Raw genomic sequence first — 13,261 nt, 5'->3', positions numbered from 1 at the left:
AATAGTGGTTTGGAAAGAAGGTCTAGTGTATGGAGTTTTTTGATTAATGAAATTGAGGATAGAGAGTATGTTACTAAGAGCTCTTGTTTATAGTGTTCTTTGAAGTACAAGGAGGTGTCAGTGATACCCGGTGTGGCTGTTCTCTTTATTGCTAAAAGTTACAAGCATTGTTTATAGCGACACAAGAAATAGGATAACTGGCGGTGCGGGAGGTCAGGTCAGTAGCGACCAGCCTGCCAAGGGCTGCACCGTTGAAGGTGTGAGCTGAGTGAGTGAGTGAGTGAGTGAGAGAGTGAAGATAAAGCATAAAGTGTGTAAAGAAGAGGGGGGGGGAAAGGAAGAGTGGGGATAGAGGAAGGATAAGGAGGAGGAAAATGAATTCTAGTGGAAGAAAAAGGAGCCGGGGCTGGACGCAACATGCAGGGTAAAGATCTTGGTAATAGTTGTATTGGGTTTGTTGAAAGGGGAAAAGGATCGAATGGCCCAGCGCCATCGGCAGCCTCGCGTGTTCACCGCGCGGCCACACCTCGCGAGTCCATGTGGCGAGGCGCGGCCGCGACTCGTGGCGCGGGGAATACCCCACGACCTTGAGCGCGGCCTGCCTCACCACACTTTTCCCACGCGGCGTGGAGACCCGTTATGGTGAATCACGGAGACTCCTGGCTAACTGGGGTGGATAGGAGATTAGAAAGCCGTTTTGGCGCCCTTTAGGGTGTGTTCTGGGCACGCTTTGGCCGTGGCTCCTGGGCTGTCCCTCGGCTAACCATCACTGCTGAAGGGGGTGAAGCTCGGGTGAGGCCGCGAGGCAAGGGCAGACCCTCCTCGCACGGGTCGAGAGGAGATTTCTCTCCTTCGTCCGCAGGACTTACGAGAGGGCGCGGCCTTGGCGGCCCCACCACGATTGGATTAACTCTGCTGGCCGTGGCGCTTCTTTCCTTGGCTCGCACAAATCCTTACGCTAAAGGATTTGTGGTCCTGGCACGAGTACTAGCAGCAAACGCCACGTGTCGGAAACCGAAACCAGCAGGATGTTAGGGGTAGGATAAGGATGAGGATCGACGCTATGGCAAGGATAGTGAGATGGAATGAGTCGGGGTGGCGGTCACGAAGCGTCAGAGGACGAGGTGAAAGGATTTAAAAACGGGAATAAGGGCAGTACCTGAGGGAGATTAACTTTATTCCGAGATTAAAAAGAGAAGGTACCGAACATTACCACAATTACTTTAAAAGGAACGAAAACAAAAAAAGAACACAAAACAAACAACAGAATTTAACAAAAAACTAGTGGATAGAAGAAGGGGAAAGGTTGAAAAGAAGGAGTAAGAGGTGGCTTCAAAGGATGCGGCCAAACTTAGAACACTGCATCCACTTCTTCGTCCCATGCCAGGGGAAAGAGATCACGGCCTGCACCAGATCTCCAGCCGGAACGAAAGATGGTGTGGAGTCTATCCAGCCAGGCGGAGTGCCAAGCACGGAGTCTGTCGATCTGTTTACAAACCAACCTACGCCACTCGATGTTAAGAGGAGGCAGAGAAGCTTCCTCGTGGAGTTCAGATGTAATAAATTGATCCCAATTTACTACATAGATCCATCTGAGTGCTTTATTCTGGACAACTTGAAGTTTGCGCTTGTTGGTGTATGCTGTTTGTGTGAGTGCAAGTGGTGTGTGTATGTGAGAAGAGGTTTGATAAGTGTTTTGTATAGATGCAGCTTCGTACGTGGGGCCGCACGTCGGAATCGATAAAGCGAATGTAAGGTTTTGCCGGCCAAGGTGGCTTTTGAACTAGAGTACAAATGAAACCGAAAGTCGGTGTCAAAGGTTAAACCAAGGATGGTGCAAGAGTGTGTGATTTGGAGCGGTGCTTGTAGTCTGTCGAAGCTGTTGAGGTATATGTTGTCATAAGGAGGTCGTTTTCGTGGATTTAGGAAAAGAACGTTTGTTTTGATCGCGTTAGTCTTGATACGCCATCTATGCTCCCATCTCGAGACGGTGTCAAGTTCGTCATTGATGCGCCGGACGACACCTGAAAGCGCATCGTGTCGAGCTAGGTGCTGACAGTCGTCAGCATAGAGGATAGTGAGTGAGTCTGTGTGTGTGGGGTCTGGTAAGTCGTTTGTGTACAATGTATAGAGTGTTAACAGCTGCTGCCCTGACGTACACCTGCGTGCATGCGAATCGTCTCGAGACGTGTGGTGGAGGAACTTTTAATTTTAATTTGCGGTCATCAAGGAAATTGCAAAGCAATTTCTTAATCAAAGGGGGAAGTTAAATTTAGTGCACAGCTTGTACTTCAAGCCAGCATGCCAGACCGTGTCGAAGGCTCGCTCAACATCTTTGGTGACAAAAACAGTCTTTAGTCGTCGTTCTTTGGTGTTGTGTAGTTTGTGATGATGTTGAGTGCGTCATGCGTCGAGTGATGCGAGCGAAAGCCGAATTGTTTGTGTGAGAGAAGGTTATGGTCTTCGAGATACCACCTTAGCCGAGTGTTTATGATTCGTTCGAAAGTCTTGCCTAAAGTCTCGAGTAGGCTAATAGGGCGGTAACTCTTAGGGTCAGTCAAGTCTTTGTGTGGCTTAGGAATGAGGACCACAAGAGCAGTTTTAAAGCAAGAGGGAAAATAGCCGGAAGCGAGAGAGGCGTTTTAGCTTGTAAAAGATTGTCAGGAAGATGAAAAAGTACGTCGGGTCCGATCTGTGAGGAGCCTGAAGCCTTACGAGACCCTCATGATTAATTGTTTTACTTCCTCAAGCACGAAATGGGAGCTGTGAGTTCGCAGGTGTCGTCCAGCTTATCCATACGGATAATTGGCTCTGGATCAGTCTCTACCCTGTTCTCATGACTCCAGGTGTCTATGTCCTGAATTCGTTGAGTGAACAGGGGGTGAGAAGGGTGAGGGTAGAAGACTTTAGCCCAGTGTTCTTCAAAAAACTTTAATGAAATCCACGGGATTGGAGACATTTACGTTATTTTGAACAAGGTAGGAGAAGGGGGGAAGTTACTACCTTTAAGCTGACGAATTTTTTGCCAAAATTCCCGTGGATTGCGAACTCTGTTAGACTCTACTTTCTTAACCAAATTATTCCAATGATTTTGTCGGTCGTTATCAAGACTATCGATGACGTGTCTTCTGAGGATAGATAAGTCCCAGCGAACATGATTTAACCTGTTTAAAATTTGCGTGAAACGATTTCGAAAACAAGTCAGACGTTTGTCCCTTCAGATGGCTGAAATGAAATGCGTGACATACTGAGACCGGGGGACGATGCTCAGCATGGTTGATACGATGTGGGCGATGATGAAATTCCAGTGCCCATCTATTGTTTGGAAAGCGAGCCCATCAAGATTAAACTGAAAGTTGACTTAATTCAGATTTGAACGACTCACAATTTCTTTGTTGAGTATTGGCGAGGTGGAAATTTTGATTATGACGGGTATGTGGTCCGAACCAACGTTCGGACCGGGTTGTAGGTGTGTGTGGTAGGCGAGTGCCGCTCTGTTCCCGAAGACGAGATCAGGGCGGCCCTTTCCCACGTTTGTGTATGAGGTGAAGAAGTCGGGTCCTATGTAGTGGAGTCTTTTTGCATCAAAGATAGAAAGGAGTTGCCTACCATGCGAGTTGGTAGATCTGTGGTGTAGTGTTTGGTGTCTGGCGTTGATGTCTCCGGCAAAGAAGGCTGGGAGGTTCGTATAATTAAACAATAGGTTGAAATCGGCAAGAGGCAAGTTAGTTTCGGGTCTGACATAGGCAGTGGAAAGGATAATGGGGCCATGTGAGGTGAATATCCTGACTGCCATGAAGTCAGGGTGAGTGAATGGAAGGGTGATAAACTCGAAGGTGATGGTGGATTTGATGAGAATACAGGACCCCATGTACAAACCGTCTCCTGTTTGCCTGGATGTATTATGGCAATGGATTGGTATCCGCCATAGACGTGTCAATCATCTCTTTAAGGAGCTTTTGTGTGTGGGTGTGAGTGCCCACAGGTATGGCTGGTGTGCTGGAGATCGCAGGGGAGAGCCGGGGCGGCTCACCCGTCGGCTAAGGCCTAGTTGCTGCTTGCTGTTTCTTGCTCGGCTGAAGGATCGTGAGTGCTGAACTCGGCCCTAAAAAAACTAAAATGTAAAGAAGAGGGGGGGAAGAGTGGGGATAGGAGAAGGATAAGGAGGAGGAAAAGAATTTCAGGAGAAGAAGAAGGAGCCGGGGCTTCACCCAGCCTGCGGGGTAAACTTGGGGTAATAGTTGGAGTGGGTTTGTTGAAAGAGGAAAAGGATCGAGGGGCCCAGCGCCATCGGCAGACTCGCGTGTTCACCGCGCGGCCGTACCTCGCGAGATCGTGCGGTGGGGCAAGGCCGCGACTCGTGGCGCGGGGAATACCCCACGACCTTGAGCGCGGCTCGCCTCACCACAATGGAGCCTCGCTATGGCGAACACGGAGCCTCTCGGCTAACTGAGGGCGCCATCTGCGGTATGCTCGGAGCCACGGCCTCTCGACCGTGGCTCCAGAGCTGTCCCTCGGCTAACCATCACCGCTGAAGCAGGATGAAGCTCGCGTGAGGCCACACAGAGGCTGGCCACTCCCGCCCGGGTCGAGAGGAGATTTCTCTCCCTCGGCCGCAGGTCTTCCGGAGGGGCGCGGCTCGGGCGGCCTCACCACGATTGGGTTAACTCCACTGGCCGTGACGCTTCTTTCCTCGGCTCGCACAAACCCTTACGCTAAAGGATTTGTGGTCCTGGCACGAGTACTAGCAGCAAGCGCCACGTGTCGGAAACCGAAACCAGTGGGATGTCAGGGTAAGGATAAGGATGAGGGTCAACGCCATGGCAGAGATATGGTATGAGTGAGGGTGAGGGGTGAGGTGGTGGTCACAAGCGTCAGGAGACGAGGTGAAGGTATTTAAAAACGGGGATAAGAGAGGGCAGTACCTGGGGGAGATTTATTCATTAGTGAGATTAAAAAAGGTACAGGACAACAAAAACCAAACAACAACAAAACTAAGCTGACAGAAAGAGAACACGAAAAACTGAACACTGAAAAAATTGAACAAAACGAGTGGATAGGTGAAGGGGAAATTTGAAAGGAATGAGTAGAAGGTGACTTCACAGTGATGCGGCAAAACCCGAAAACTGCATTTCCTGTCCCATGCCAAAGAAAGAGATCATGGCCTAAACCTGATCTCCAGCCGGAACGAAGGATGGAGGGTGAGTCCATCCAGCCAGTGGTGAGTCAAGCACGGAGTTTGTTGGTCTGTCTACAGGCCAACTCACCCCACAGGATGTTAAGGAGGAAGCGAGAGGCTTCCTCGCGGAGTTCAGACGTGTAATAGATCGGTCACGACCCACTACAGGGAACCGTCTGAGTGCTTTATTCCATCAGAACAAGCTGGAGTTGTGTTTGTTGTTAGTGAGAGTAAAATGTTTGTGTGTGAAGGAGAGAGTTTTTGTTTTGTTTAGATGCAGCTCGTGCGTGGGATTGCGCGTCTAGATCGACCTAGCCAACACGGGGTCCTCCACCGAGGTGGAAGAACTCGTGTCGGCTCGGTCGGTCGTCAGTTAGCCACTCAAGGTACACCCATTCTACCTGGGTGTACCTTGCGTGGCGTAACCTGAGCCCTGTAGCGGCTCCGCGATCGATGCACGATCGACGGCTCCTCGAGGTCAGGCAGGGAGTCCTGTGAACCGACGCGGAAGTCCTGGGATTCGGCGGACCAATTCCCGATGCTTCCGCGCTGTCCCGGGGTCCCCTGGCAGGAGCATGGCTCCAGCTGAGAGCCCAAGCCCGGCCTCGAGAACGCTCTCGACATCGATGTCGAGTCGCTACTGTCGTCGTCAAGAATGGTGTCATCCAATCTACGACGACGAGCTTCGGGGCAGGAGGATCCTTCTTCTCTTTTTTTGTATGCATGGATGGTGGTGTGGTTTGTTTGCGTTTGTGATCAGTGGCATTTGTAGTTTGGCGTGCCTGTGCAGTTTCTTTTTGTCTTCGTTGTGGCTGAGGTTGCAAAACGAGGTGTCGGTGTTGTGAGGAAGAATGAGGCTCTGGGTGGGTGTCTGTCACCTCATTTCCTGTGGTTTCTGTGTTTGCTGTGGCGTTACTCCAGGGAATGTATAGGTTGTCGTCTTCAAAGATTTCCTCAGGGACAACAATGCTGGGGAAGCCGTTTCTCTGGAGCATAATAGGGACATTGATTGCGGATCTTTTTGCGTTGTATTTGGCAGCGATGAGACTTACGTGTAATATAGCTTGGATTTTTGGGTTTGTGTTTAGTGTGAGGATGCTTGTTGGGGGTTGTGTGGGCAGAGTTGTCCGAGGGGAAGTCGTGGGTCGTCTGGGTGTACTGGTCTGAGCAGGTCGTGTAGCAAGGCTGTTGCGTAGGAAGGTACAGTGTTGTTGTCTTGGCCGGAGCTCAGCTCGTTTTGCCTAAAGTATTTCCTTCCGTTTAGGGCAGGATCCACTAACTGCGACATGCGATCCCTCGCAGTTGCAGCATTTTGATGGTTTCAGTTTTCGGGTTCCAAGTTGTAGATGGGGACCGATGTATTAAACATCATGAGTCCCCGAGAGAAGTTTCTGGGCTTCCTCGATGGGGATGAATTCACGATTCGCGACTCGCGAATCTTGACGATTCGCGACTCGAAGTGGCTTGTAAACGTCGAGGAACAGTGACACCGTTCTTGACGGAAACCTCCTGGCAGATGGACTCGCACGATCGTGGGGGGATCGTCTTGCATGTCGATCTTTTTTCCGCCACGATCGTACACTTAGCCTTGTCATCTCGAAGGGGAGGGAACAGGTGAGAAGCCGTGATCTTTTTAACTTTGCTTTGGCCGTCGGCCAAAAGAAATGGGGTCAAGTGTTCAGGTTTGGCAAACTGTCACCTTGAAGCCATTATGGGACCTTAAAGAAGGGTGTGTGACTGCCACCTCAGTGATAATGAAGATATTCTGGAGAGCCTCCTCGCAAGAGATAGGCTCCCCAGAATACCGCTGAATTTTCGATAACGTGACCCATAGGGTTACGCCATAGCGAGGGTGATGGATGATGGGTAGAGGGAGGCTAGCAGAGCTAATTCAAATCTGGACGATGAAAGGGCGGAAATGGTATCCAAAAAACGGTGAAGCAACACAGGGTAGCCAACAGTCTCTCTATTTGGGAAGGTCGGTCGGGGTTGGAATCCCTGCCGAACGGAGGCGTGAGCCCTTATGTGTTCAGCCGAACACTTCGCAGCGAAACTATCGGCTGCCACTGTGCGTCGTGCTTTTAATTACTCGCCACATCAAGACTGTAATTAAAGGCACTAGCCCAAAGCAGGTATTGCGCAACTGCACCCAAAGCAGTTACACCAAGAGCCAATCGTCTTGTCCGTCGTGGGGGTGTCAATCTCTTTACTTCATCCACGATGACAAACACGAAAAACCACCTCGGACCCAAAGATCCAGAGTAAGCCTTCATAACTCGGCCCGGGTGCGGGAGCTTAAGTGGGTCTGAGCTGTGTAAGCTACCCGGGAACGAGGGGGCGCAGCCTGCGGTCCAATGGGCGAGAGCCGTAAGGTGTCCGTGGTCAACTAATCAGGTCTCGGTACTGAGTCGCTCGAGAAGCTGCTGATGTGGTGAGGGCGAGAGGACAGGCTGTGGGACCTGGACCCAACCTGGGGGAAGTATGCTGCGCTGCAGGTTGCGGGGGTCGGCTACAGTATAACCGTAGTGCCGAATGCTATAGCCATTCGTGATGGCTGTAGAATTCCGAGTAGGACTACATCTGGGGCGTTCTTGATCTAGAAAGTAGTAAAAAATATTACTGGATAGGGAAAAAAAAGACCCTTACATTTGCTTGTACGATCGTTAGCATGTCACTCAGGAGTAGACCCATTCTACCTGGATTTACCTTGCGTGGCGTCACCTGATCCGTATAGCGGTTCCGTAGTCGAGCATCGACCGTCGGTTCCTCGCTACTGCTCGTCGTCGAGGATGGTTTGTCATCCATCCCCTGAGACGACGAGGTTGAGAGATCCCGGGGGATCCTTCTTGTCCTTTTTGTTGTGCGTGTTTAGTGGCGTAGATCTGTTTGCGTTTCTGTTACGTGTTCCTTGTAGTATCACGTGCTTGTGCGGTTGCAAAACGAAGGTGTCTGTGTGTTGTGGAACAATGAGGCTCTGGGTGAGTGACTGTCACCTCATTATCCATAGTTTCGGTGTTTGTGGTGTATTCAGGAATGTATAAGTTGTCGTCTTCGAAGATCTCCTCAGGGACGACAATGCTGGGAAAAGCCGTTTTTTTGTAACATGATCGGGACTATGTTTGGCGATTTTTTGGCGTTGTGGCACTTAGCAGCGATGAGACTTACGTGTAGGATGGCCTGTATTTTCGGGTTTGTGTTAGGAGTTGTGAAATGCGTGGGTTTGGGGGGTGTTGGCATGGTCGTCCTTGAGGAGGTCGTGGGTCGTCTGGAGTGTGCTGGTTTGAATCGGTTGTGTGGCGGCTGGGTTGTGGCGTTTGACGGAGCAGTGTTTCTGTTTTCACGAAGCTCTCAGTTCGTTTTGCCTTAAAGTACGCTCCTTGCCGTGTCGGGCAGGGGATCCACTAACTGCTATGCCATGCGATCTCTACGCAGGTTGCAGCATTTGATGCTCTCTTTGTACTTGGCGAAGTGTACACACACACACACACACACACACGCACACACATCGCCAGCGCAATGGGAGCATCGTTGTATGTGTGCATTGAGTGTTTGTTGGTGTCCGGAACACTGTAGCAGTTTAAACATTGTTCCAGATGAATAAAGCACTCTGGCTCTAAGTTGTAAGTTGGGCACTCTGATGGTTAGTAAACATCCTAGAGGCCCCCTGGAAAGAATCATCTGTGCCTCCTCTGGCACGTTAAGATCCCGTTTGGATCTTAACGATCCGTGACTCGGGCGGCTTGTAAACTTGTCAAAGAACAAAGTGACACCGTTCTTGGCGGCAACTCTCCTGTGAAATCGACTCACACGATCGTGAGAGCATCGTCCTGTCGATCTTTTTAGCCACGATCGATGCATTTAGCCTTCGTCTCGGGGAGAGGGAACTGGTGAGAAGTCGATTGTCTGATAATTTCCTTTGACCTTCGGCCGAAAGGAAGGGGGTCAGTTGTTCCAGGTTTGGTTACCGTCACTTTTGTGAAGCCTGAGTGTACTTTATAGAGGGTGAGGTGACTGCCACCTCGGTGAGAGGTGAAGATTCTCTGGAGAGCCACCTCACAAGAGATGGGCTCTCCAGAGTATGCTAATTTGATCTGATGTCCCATGGTTCAAGTCATAGCGATGGGTAAGATGAGAGTGAAGGGTCAACTTGGATGACCTTATATAACCCCTTGGCGGACGGCGTGGCCTCTATATTTAGAAGAGCGTGGGTTTGGGCGATAGCGTGGGCAGGCCGCACACCACGTGGTGGAGGACCACACGTGGGAAGTAGGTATTGCATGTATTGTACCCTTGCTATACCGCTCGGCCACCACCACTCAGCCTCGTCACTCGTGGCGTCCTCCTGACCATTACTTCAAGAGTGACCTATCACCGTACCCCATCTACTGGTCGTCTCGTCGCGTTCCTGTTCTTTCCGGTTGTCCTCTTGTGCATGTCCTCGTTAAGTCGGTGCATCCATCCGTCATCGACGTCCACACGTCCTCGAAGGTTTTCGCCTAGGTCCTCCTTGACTTCGGTTCGTCCAGTCGTCCTCGTAGTCCTTATCCAGGTGGTACTCGAGGCGGCGCCATCGTCCACACGTCCTCGCAGATTCGTCCAGGTCCTTTTCGGCTGCGGCTCGGCCTTGCCGACGTCTCGTAGCCCATGCGCGTCTGGGTCTACGGCGTCCTGGGCAGGGGAGCGTCCTTTCGTCTGAGGGCGTCTTACTCCTGCGCTGGGGGAGCTCCTGGAGTTTCACCGATCTACGGGCGTCCAGGCAGGCGGCTTTTCGCATCATCATGGGGCCTGCTCTGACGAGTTCCTGGTTTTTCACTGGATCTACGGGAGTGATACTGATACAGGCGGCGTATCTTTGTCCACTTGATCTGGGCGGCTTAATACCTGCAATTTCGCGAGTCCTCGTCCTTTGGCCTGCGGCGATTTTCTGGCGATGTTCGTCTCACGGCATTTGCAAGGCGATCGTGTTCCCAGTTAGATCTTCTTTGATGCACTTATACACGTAAGGGCCAAGATAGTAAGAAAAAAGAAAAACAACAGAGAGGGAGGGATGTTAATCAAGTGGCGCTAGCCAATATTTTTTATGCTAATTTACAGTTTTTAATGTGGTTATTTCATTAATTTTCGTTGTTTTTTTCCTTTTGTATTTTTCAGGAAGAAAAATAAATGAGGGAGAGGGGAGCAAAGCAGTTTTCAGATAGACATGAGAATAGATAAGGGAAATGACATCGGCATCCCATGGAGATAACTTGAACCATGACACAACAAATCCCTATACATGACGATTCTGACTTAACAGTGTTTCATTGAACTGCGTGGAAGAGTGTGTGAAGTGACTGCGTGTATGTTTACTCATCCACAAAGCAACATTGCGGGTAAAAGAGATAATCTGCAATTCATGCACAAATCCCATAATTGAGAGATTTGACTCTACAGTGCCTGTCTTTGTGGAATGAGTGTGTATATGTAATTATGTGTGAAGAGAAAGCGAGCTCACACAGAAGATGGATCACCAAACACGAATTTAACGTTCATTTTAGCTTACGTATGTTATAATCACACTATGTTAACAAATTTGTTCAATTACCCCAAGAATTCAAACATTAATTGAAATGCGACAATCGTACGCAAATAGAATGGTGACATTTTGATAATTTCTTTTGCAAGCTTCCGCAATGCAAGCGGTTATCCCAGTTCAGAAATGTTATTTTATGCGTTATTCCTCGATTATTTGACCAATCATTACTTGACGGACGCAACGAAATGTGATACATTGATGTGGTGCTAATATCGGCCATTTCTGCACGCATGTGAGGAGAGCTAGTTTTCATCGACGAGAGGGTCCCTTATGCCCAAATTATCTGAACTGAATTGAAAGTGACTTTGATGAGACGAAATTTTATCGTTAGTCTAACTCTACAATCTGTGAATGGCGCACGCAGATATCAACTGACGGAATCCATACGATTGTCGGAATTTTCCGGACATGCCAGCGGTAAAGAAAGTGAGAAGGTTGGTTTTACGTTAAGCGAATTAATTTCAGCGACACCCTAGTCCCTTTATAAGCAGACGTTAATACGAGGTCACACCGACTCAATATGCCGAACGAATGAGTTATGCTTCTAGTTTCATTATACCACTCTCAAACGTTAGGCGCGCAAATCTATTATCTCATTACGAAAACCCCATGCATTATTGCAAATATTTGAAAGGGGAAGACGCATTTTTACAACTTCTATTCATTAAAATGAATTTAGAAATATTTGCGATCAAGCTATTATTCTTTGCACCAGAAGAATTGTCATGCCGAAATAGCATTGAAGGCCTAATTACAGGTCCCTGCCCTCCACGACCGGATGAAAGTGGAAGTGAGGTCAGCCGGGGGTGGGGGGTGTGGGTTAAGTGATTACTACAAAAGAATTAAATGATATGCGCGTTCTGTGAGTGCGAATACTGAAATCAGTAAAGAATAAAATGAACCAAAGATTCCAACAATGAGTGAAATTCACAATCAATTCACGAAATTCCCTACAAGAGAAGTAATTACACAGAACTCATAAATGATCATGAATTACAAAAAGAAAATTCTCAGCTTGAGAAGAGAAAGTACGAACGGAGTTGAATTTTGTTGTCGTTGAGAAACAATATAAATAAATCTCTCGAATGCGAGAAAATTAATTATTTAAGAGAATAACGATATTCAATGTGTCTCAGGTCCCGGTAATTGACAGGACTGTGAGTGTTGCCATTATGCTGTTAGATTTTCCACTTTTTAGCACTTTCCACCAGCAAAACCAACGTGGGAACGGTTTGCTTAAGCACATTTATGGGAGAAGTAGAAAGGAAAAAAATTTTGACCCATACATGTACTCACATGGTTTTGTATCCTTGTTCTTCATATCGCGATGTATTTTAGGCGAGCTGGTCCTAGTTCTTCAGGGTTCTTGGTTCGCTTCGAGCCGAAAGGTTGAAGCTCACACTCTGCCACCACTTATAAGAGAGTGTCATAAGAGCTCTTATTTTATACTGCAGTTGATTACAAGGTGGCTCAGGGAAACCCGGTGTGGCTGTTCACTTTATTGCTAAGAGTTACAAGCACTGTTTGATAGCGACACAAGAAATAGGATAACTGGCGGTGCGGGAGGTGGAGGTCGGTGGGGTAGCAACCAGCCCCAAGCCAAGGGGCCGGACCGTTGAAGGTGTAGAGCTGAAAGTGAGTGAGTGAGATAGGGAAGGTCAGCTTGGATGACCTTATATACCCTGTTGGCGGACGGCGTGGCCTCTATATTTAGAAGAGCGTGGTTTGGGCGATAGCGTGGGCACAGGCCGCACACCACGTGGTGGAGGACCACATGTGGAAAGTAGGTATGGTTGCAGGTGTCATTGCACCCTTTGAGAGAGACCGCAATGAGGGGACTATAGTGTTAAAATGATAATTTGGAATCTAGTATTTGAAGGATGTGTTTTCAAGGTTTTCTTGATGACAGATGATGATAACAAGATTGTAGGAGTGTGATATCAGGATGATGGAAGATTAAGTTCTACTGATGAGAACGGAAGCCTTTCGAATGGTAAATCAATGGGTGATAACGGTAGATATGGTTGTTCCCTATTAGTAGGAGAGTAGGTTTCTTAGAGGGTTGAGGTAAGGGATCAAGAGTAGGTGAAGGAGTAGTATCCTGGGATTGCAGAGAAGAGTATTTTCTTGGGTCTTGCTTAGGAAGTTGCTGATGTCCTCTAGGGTTTCTGGAGGGGAATTGGAGTAGGGAGGTTTGGTAACGTTAAGGTGGGAGACGTTTAGTTTGTTTGGTTCGGTGAGTGGGGCCTGGAGTAGTAGGCATAGGGGGGTTGTGGATATTGGAGTATCTGGATTTAGAATAGAAAATTTATTTGATTGGGAGATAGAGGTAGAGGTGGGAAGGTGAGGGAGTAGGGAAGAGGTATTGGTGACATGATGAAGAGACAGTTTAGGTAGAGGGGAGGAGACAAGTAGAGAGTATTGGATAGGATTGGAGTAGGGTCTGATTCGAAAAACCTTGATGGCGTGCTCCTTGCCTAGCTTCCATAGAGTAAGGTCCGAGTTTG

This window comes from Penaeus vannamei, chromosome 31, assembly GCF_042767895.1.
Source record: "Penaeus vannamei isolate JL-2024 chromosome 31, ASM4276789v1, whole genome shotgun sequence".
Lineage (NCBI taxonomy): Eukaryota > Metazoa > Arthropoda > Malacostraca > Decapoda > Penaeidae > Penaeus > Penaeus vannamei.
Note: the sequence above shows the minus strand (reverse complement) of the source record.